Genomic DNA, 8,997 nt, shown 5'->3' with positions numbered 1-8,997 from the left:
CTTTTCCCTCTCAATTTCTAGGAACTCTTTTATACCAGGAAGATCAATTCTTTGTTTTGAATATGACTGAAAATATTTTTCCTCAGTTTACTGATATTATCATGTCTTTTCACTATTGGTATTTATTTATTTTTGGCTTATGGATTTGTCATATGCTTATAGGAGAATTAAAACCTCTTCCCATGAGTGGGCTGTGTCTATTTCTCCTTGTGTATCCTGGTTTGTTTGTGGGTAGTTAGTGCATTACAAAGTGCTCTTCATGTCACTTGTAATGATTTGGGGCCAGAATTCTACTCTGTCTGATTTTAGTATCAGGACCAAAGCTTTCTTTTTGTTTGTATTCGCTTAGTTGTACTTTACCCATCTTTTTATTTTCATCTGAACTGAATCACTTTTATAGGGCATATCTCTTGTTTTTTTTTTTTTTTTTTTTTTTTTTAATTTTTCGCTAAAAGTATTATAAAGGGTATTACATAAGTGTCCTCCCCCCCCCCCACCCTTGACAAACCCCTGCCCTCCCTTACCCCCCAGTGTCTTATGTCCATTAGTTATGGTTATATGGATGCATACAAGTCCTTCGGTTGATCTCTTACTCCCCTCCCTCCTGTCCCCCAACCCTCCCTGGCCTTACCACTGAAGTCCGACAATCGGTTTGAGGCAGCTCTGCCACTGTATTTATTATTGTTCAAAAGTTTGTAATGGTCTTAATTATCCATGAAAGAGTGAGATCATGTGGTATTTTTCCTTCATTGACTGGCTTGTTTCACTTAGCATAATGCTCTCCAGTTCCATCCATGCTGTTGCAAATGGTAAGAGTTCCTTCTTTTTAACAGCAGCATAGTATTCCATCGTGTAGATGTACCACAGTTTTCTAATCCATTCATCTACTGATGGGCACTTAGGCTGTTTCCAGATCTTAGCTATGGTGAATTGTGCTGCTATGAACATCTGGGTGCATATATCCTTTCTGATTGGTGTTTCTGGTTTCTTGGGATATATTCCTAGAAGTGGGATCACAGGGTCAAATGGGAGTTCCATTTCCAATTTTTTGAGGAACCTCCATACTGCCTTCCATAGTGGCTGCACCAGTCTGCATTCCCACCAGCAGTGCACAAGTGTTCCTTTTTCTCCACATCCTCTCCAGCACTTGTCGTTTGTTGATTTGTTGATGATGGCCATTCTGACAGGTGTGAGATGGTACCTCATTGTTGTTTTGATTTGCATCTCTCGGATGATTAGTGACTTTGAGCATGTTTTCATATGTCTCTTGGCTTTCTGAATGTCCTCTTTTGAAAGGTGTCTATTTAGATCCTTTGCCCATTTTTTGATTGGATTGTTTATCTTCTTTTTGTTAAGTTGTATGAGTTCCCTATAAATTTTGGAGATTAAGCCCTTATCAGATATGACATTGGCAAATATGTTTTCCCACGAGGTGGGTTTTCTTGTTGTTTTGTTGATGGTTTCTTTTGCTGTGCAGAAGCTTTTTATTTTGATGTAGTCCCATTTGTTCATTTTCTCTTTAGTTTCAACTGCCCTAGGAGCTGTATCAGTGAAGAAATTGTTTTGGCATATGTCTGAGATTTTGTTGCCTTTGTATTCTTCTAGAATTTTTATGGTTTCCTGTCGTACATTTAAGTCCTTTATCCATTTTGAGTTTATTCTTGTGTATGGTGTAAGTTGGTGGTCTAGTTTCATTTTCTTGCATATGTCTGTCCAATTTTCCCAACACCATTTATTGAAGAGACTATCTTGGCTCCATTGTATGTTCATGCCTCCTTTGTCAAAAATTAATTGAGCATATTGGTTCGGGCTAATTTCTGGACTCTCTATTCTATTCCACTGATCTATATGTCTGTTCTTGTGCCAGTACCAGGCAGTTTTGAGAACAGTGGCTTTGTAATACAGCTTGATATCTGGCATTGAGATCCCACCTACTTTGTTCTTTCTCAGGATCGTTGCAGCTATTCGGGGTCTTTTTTTATTCCAGATGAATTTTTGGAGAGTTCGTTCTAGATCTTTGAAGAAGGCCATTGGTATTTTAATGGGAAGTGCGTTGAATGTATAGATTGCTTTGGGTAGTATGGACATTTTAATGATGTTGATTCTACCAATCCAAGAACATGGTATGTTCTTCCATCTGTTTATGTCTTCCTCTATCTCTTTTTTCAACGTCCTGTAGTTTTCTGAGTAGAGGTCTTTAACCTCTTTAGTTAAGTTTATTCCTAGGTATCTTAATTTTTTTGGTGCGATGGTAAATGGGATTGTTTTTCTGATCTCTCTTTCTGAAAGTTCACTATTGGTGTATAGAAATGCCTCAGATTTCTTGGGGTTAATTTTGTATCCTGCTACATTGCCAAATTCATGTATTAAGTCTAATAGCTTTTTGATGGAGTCTCTAGGGTTTTGTATGTATAATATCATGTCATCTGCAAATAAGGACAGTTTTACTTCCTCTTTTCCAATTTGGATGCCTTTTATTTCTTCTTCTTGCCTAATTGCAATGGCTAATACTTCCAGTACTATGTTGAACAGGAGTGGTGAGAGTGGGCATCCCTGTCTTGTTCCTGTTCTTAGGGGAAATGGTGTTAGTTTTTGTCCATTGAGTATGATGTTGGCTGTGGGCCTGTCATATATGGCTTTTATTATGCTGAGGTATGATCCTTCTATTCCCACCTTTCTGAGAGTTTTTATCAAAAATGGGTGTTGGATTTTGTCAAATGCTTTTTCTGCATCAATTGATATGACCATGTGGTTTTTTTCTTTCAATTTGTTTATGTGATGTATCACATGTATTGATTTACGGATGTTGTACCATCCTTGCATCTCTGGGATAAATCCTACTTGGTCATGGTGTATGATCCTTCTGATGTACTGCTGGATCCGATTTGCTAAGATTTTGTTGAGGATTTTGGCATCTATGTTCATGAGGGATATTGGCCTGTAATTCTCTTTCATTGTGATGTCTTTACCTGGTTTTGGTATTAGGGTGATGCTGGCTTCATAGAATGAGCTTGGAAGTGTTCCTTCCTCTTGAATTTTTTGTAGTAGTCTGAGGAGGGTAGGTTTTAGTTCTTCCTTGAATATTTGGTAGAACTCCCCTGTGAAGCCGTCTGGCCCTGGGCTTTTGTTTGCTGGAAGCTTTCTGATGACTGCTTCAATTTCTTCCATAGTTATTGGCCTATTGAGGTTTTTAGATTCTTCATGATTGAGTTTTGGAATGTTGTATTTTTCTAGGAATTTGTCCATTTCCTCCAGGTTGTCTAGTTTGTTGGAGTAGAGTTGCCCGTAGTATTGTTTAACAATCATTTGTATTTCTGTGGGGTCTGTTGTTATTTCGCCTCTATCATTTCTGATTTGGTTTATTTGGGACCTTTCTCTTTGCTTCTTGGTGAGCCTGGCGAGGGGTTTGTCAATCTTGTTTATCCTTTCAAAGAACCAGCTCTTGGTTTCATTGATTTTCTGTATTGTTTTTTTGGTCTCTATGTCATTGATTTCTGCTCTAATCTTTATTATCTCCTTCCTTCTGCTCACTCTGGGGTTTTCTTGTTGCTCTCTTTCTAATTCTTTGAGTTGTAGAGTTAGATGATTAACTACCATTTTTTCTTGTTTTTTGAGATAGGCCTGTAGAGCTATAAACTTCCCTCTCAGGACTGCTTTCATTGTGTCCCAGAGGTTTTGGATTGTTGTGTTTTCATTGTCATTAGTGTCCAGGATGTTTTTAATTTCTTCTTTGATGTCATCGGTAACCCAATCAATATTTAATAACATGCTATTCAGCTTCCAAGTGTTTGAGTATTTTGGGTTGTTTTTATTGTAGTTTATTTCTAACATTATGCCATCGTGGTCTGCGAAGAAGCTTTTTATGATTTCAATCTTCTTGAATTTGTGGAGACTTTGCTTGTGACCCAATATGTGGTCTATTTTTGAATATGTCCCATGAGCAGCTGAGAGGAATGTATATTCCGCAGCTGTGGGGTGAAGTGTTCTGAAGATGTCAATTAAGTCCATCTGATCTAGTGAGTCATTTAGGATTGCTGTTTCTTTGCTGAGTTTTTGTCTAGCGGATTTATCTAGTGATGTCAGTGGTGTATTAAAGTTCCCTACTATGATTGTATTGTTGTCGATCTCTCCCCTGATATCTTCCAGAAGTTTTCTTATGTATGTGGGTGCTCCTGCATTGGGTGCATATATGTTTACCAGGGTTATATCTTCTTGTTGTATTGATCCCTTTAGTATTATGAATATAGGGCATATCTCTTGTGCATGACATAGTGTTGGATTTTACTTTGTGATAAAATCTGAAAATCTTTCTTTTTTAATAGGTGATTTAATCCTATTTTCATTTAATGATTAACAGATATGTTTTGTATTAGCTCTGTCACATTATTTTATAATGTATGTCAGTATTTAGGGTATTTTTAAAAAGTCTTTTACGATATAATCTGTTTGCTTTGTGTACAGAATTTTTATATTAAAGGTATGTATTCACATTTTATTGACTACTTTTATATACATAACTAGAGGCCCAGTGCACGAAATTCATGCACAAGAGGGGTCCCCTCAGCCCAGACTACACCCTCTCTAATCTGAGACCCCTTGGGGGATGTCCGACTCCGGCAGTCAGACATCTCTCTCACAATCAGGGACTGCTGGTTCCTAACTGCTCACCTGCCTGCCTGCCTGATTGCCCCTAACTGCCCCCCCTGCCAGCCTGATCAACCCTAACCACCTCTGCCTGCAGCCTGATCGCCCCTAACTAACCCCCCTGCTGGCCTGGTTGCCCCCAACTGCCCCTGCCGGCCTGGTCACCCCCAATTGCCCCCCCTGCCTGCCTGGTTGCCCCATGCAGCCTGCTGTTCAGTTGTTTGGTCATCTCTCACTAACCCCCCTGCCAGCCTTGTCGCCCCATGCAGCCTGCTGTTTGGTCATTACTGTTTCTGTGATGGCATCACTGACAATTTGCATATTTCTCTATTATTAGTATAGATACTACACATACTTTTTACTCACTTATTTTTTTTAGACAGTATTGATGACATTAGAATCATCCCCATTCCTCTTTTTCTTAACTTGATTCTAATTAATAATAATAATATATTTCTTAGGATTTACATTTGAACAGTGTGATCTGCTTATACTTCTCTTACTTGGTGTGTCAGCTTTGAATCACATCCTCCCACTCTCAGCGCTCAGCAGATTGTCTCTATCTTCCATTCTCTTCCCCTGCTTCTGTTTGTTAATTGTGTCATCTCTACATCATCAGCACCATGGCATATGCATTCTTCTCCTTCCCCTTCATCACCACAGTACCTTTGGAGCCAGTCCTTCTGTGATGGTTTTGGTTGACTAAAGTTCATTCTCTGAGAATTCCCCAAGAATGTCTAATGGAAGTCGTGCTCACTGAGTTTGTGCAACTGCAAAACTCTCTGTCCCCTTGGTATTTGAAGGATACCTTCATTTGATATAAAATCCTTGAATCATGGATTTACTTGTTTTTGTTGCTGTTTGCTTGTTTCTAATCTTAGAGTGACTGCTTTGTTGTCTTCTTGTGTTGACCATTGCTCTGAGGAAATCAGATGCCAAACTGGTATTTTTGTCTATCCACCCAGAGGAGTCTTTCTTTAAGGTTGGATAACACCTAGCATATGTATTTGCATTGATGATACTAATACAGTTTCTCAAACATAGTGTGTGCTCTTCTTATTTAGAAACATGTTTGCTTTTATGTTTGGAAAGTTTGTTTTTAATTCTGTATTTAAATATGCTTTATATCATTGCTATTACTATTACTATTATTATAGGTGAGGGGATTCTAACCATGTGTACATTGTTTTTCTTTGCAGCCTTTGGCAGCTTCTAGCTTCCTTTTAATACTGTTAAATTTTTAATTGACATTGTTCATTTCTCTTATCTCTAGCTTCTATTATTTACTATGCCGTCAATAGTATCTCTTTTCCCTTATTTGACTTCCAATTTATCTTCATTTCTGTATGATTTTTTCTTTTTTTGTTTTTTTGTTTTGTTTTGTATTGACATTTCTTACTTGTGTTCTCGTGTTTCTCTTATGGGGCCTTAATAAAGACTTTTTTCTTATTATATTTCTTTTTTTTTTTTTTTTTAAGAATGACGGTGTTCCTTGGTTACTGATGTCAAATAATATCTGGTGAAGTTTAAGTGAATAAAGCAACAGACAGAGTCATGTGTCACTAATAGTATAAAAGAAAGGAGAAATAGAAATGTTTGTATATGCATAAACTATTTCTGAAATGGTGACATTGTTGGCCCCCAGGTGGGAGAATGCATGTTAGGGAGATACTAGCAAAAGGGAGATTTTTTTTTATTGTATGCTTTTTGTAACTTTTTAATTTCACACTATATGAAAGTATGATTACTTTAAATAAAATGAACTTGAAACAAAACTTAGGTCAGCTGGAAATACATATATGCTGAAATACTCATGATAAGTTTTTAAAATAAGATGAAAAATAATGTCATCAAGAGGTCCCTTGCTTTAACAGACATTAAGTTCGATAGATTTCTAGATATAAGTGGATTTAGGCCAAGGTTAGAGTCACAGATGAATGGGTCAGAATAGAAATGGAAGAACTGTCCTTGTCCCAAAGCTCAACCCCTGAATTGGGTCCAGATCCCATTACTGCTTGTTCTCTTCTCATCTGCATGGTTAATTTTTTTTTTCCTTCTCCTGAGTTAGTTCGTCAATTTGCAAACATGCTTAATTGACTCCCATGTTAAAAAAAAAAAAAAAAGTCCCTGATTCTAAACTTCTTCAAGCAGTTCTCCAAACACCTATTTTTGTGTTTACTGTTTCTATGTCTTCACCACTATTCTCCTTACCCCCTACTCTCTTCAGTTGGGATCCCTACTTCTCTACTGCCACAGCTCTTGTCCTTGTTGCCAGTGACCTCCCGCTCAGCAATGATCCATTTGCAGTCCTGATCTTACTTACCCCTCAGCAGCTTAGAGAAGATCCTTTCTTCCTTCTTAAAACACTTCTTTCATGGTCTCAGGGCATCATACACTCCCCCCCTTCACTGGTCATTCCTCTGCATTCTCTTTCTCTTCCCCTGATTTACACTCCCTCCCTAGGGAATCCTCCAGGCCCTGCATTTCACCTGAATGCTAATGACCCTCCCAAACTTGTATTTCCAGCCCTGTTCTTTATCCTGAGGTCCAGACTTGTATATCCACCCACTCACTTATTATCACCACTTGAATGGGCAGTGAGAATTTTAACCTTACCATATCCAAAACAAAACTTTTATTGTTCCTTATTCAAACTTTCTGCATCCCAAGTTTTTGCCACTCAGTTCTTCAGGCCTTCTCTAAATTCCATCCTTACCCTATGTCCAATAAATCACCAAGTCCTATAAGCTCTAACTTAGGTACATAGCTTGAGTCTGATCTCTTCTCACCATCTTTGTAGAGCCCACCTTAGTCTCTCTTAAATGACTCCCAGTTCTCCTTAACGGACCTCCCTAGTCCTGGTTCTGTTCCACTGTCAGTATTCTGGAAGCAAAGGCACAGGTGTGCTCATTTAAGCAATGTAAATCAGACCACATACACTCCCTTGCTAGAACAATCTTCAAATGTTTTTTAGTGGCCTACAAAGAGCACTGCCTGAATCTCTGAACTTCTGCTTATTCATTTTGGCTCAGCTATGTTGACCTTCTAGGTCAGTGATGGCGAACCTTTTGAGCTCGGCGTGTCAGCATTTTGAAAAACCCTAACTTAACTCTGGTGCCGTGTCACATATAGAAATTTTTTGATATTTGCAACCATAGTAAAACAAAGACGTATATTTTTGATATGTATTTTATATATTTAAATGCCATTTAACAAAGAAAAATCAACCAAAAAAATGAGTTGACGTGTCACCTCTGACACGCGTGTCATAGGTTCGCCATCACTGTTCTAGGTCTTCCTCACAAATACCAAACTTATCTCTCCCCCAGGGTCTTTGCACTTAGCTGTTTCTCTACCCCCAGACTTTCAGAAGTTCATTTCCTCACTACATTTGGGACTCCCTTGAATTATTCATCTTCCTTTTGCGTCTTTTATATGTCTGCTCAAATACCATTCCTCAAAGAGGCAGGCCTACTCTGACCACTTTTACTAAAAGAGCTCTCCTGTACTCCTCTCCACACTATCATCCTCCTGCTTTACTTTGCATTGTTTTTCTTCTTCCTGATTATCACAGTGTGTTCATTGTTCCTGCCTATTACTTGAACAAAAGCTACAAAAGAGAAATCTTATCCATCTCATTCAGTGCTACATCCCTTGTGTTTAAAACAGTGCTTAGAACATAGTATTTGCTCAATAAAGATTGGCTGAATGAGTAAATGAATGAAACAGATAAGTAAATACTGTTTTGAAGATTCATCTGCATGATATCTGAAGGCTGGAGCCAAACTAGACACTATCCAGAAATTTAAGTTTATGATTTTCTTAGTCGTATGGGTGAGTAGGGACTCCAGCTAATTTTTAAGTAACTGACTTTTCTTTCCATTGTTTCAGTTTGTTTCATAAAAGGTGGTTCCACCTGATACTGACAGGATTAAAATGCAAAGCCATGCATGCTTAGAATCAATTTATATCTGTGGGGAAAGTTATTATTATTTTTGCTTAAAATGGCTATATATCATGCTGGGCACTCCTACTGCCAAGAGTCTGAGATCATTTTATTTTAAATGTGGTGTTTCTTGGTTGGTCTCAGATGCTCTGCAGTATGTGGGGGTGGATATGCATGTGTGTGCTTTTGTGTGCATTTATTTTGAAAAACTTAGAGATTGGATTCAAGAAAAACTTTATCTCAAATGAGAGGGGATAGGTTTAACCATTACTATTATCCAGACCCCTTTCTCATTTCCACAATTAAGACTTAATATAGGGACTTTTGTTTAAACACAGAGTGAACACATTTAATTACAGAATTATGAAAAATCATTGTAATACAAAGGTATAAACAATCAACATAGA

The sequence above is a fragment of the Myotis yumanensis genome, unplaced genomic scaffold, assembly GCF_028538775.1.
Source record: "Myotis yumanensis isolate MYYU_CA2020_CCGP unplaced genomic scaffold, mMyoYum1.0.hap1 SCAF_3, whole genome shotgun sequence".
Taxonomy (NCBI): Eukaryota; Metazoa; Chordata; class Mammalia; order Chiroptera; family Vespertilionidae; genus Myotis; species Myotis yumanensis.
The sequence above is the reverse complement of the archived record's forward strand: the minus strand, read 5'-3'. Positions refer to the sequence as shown.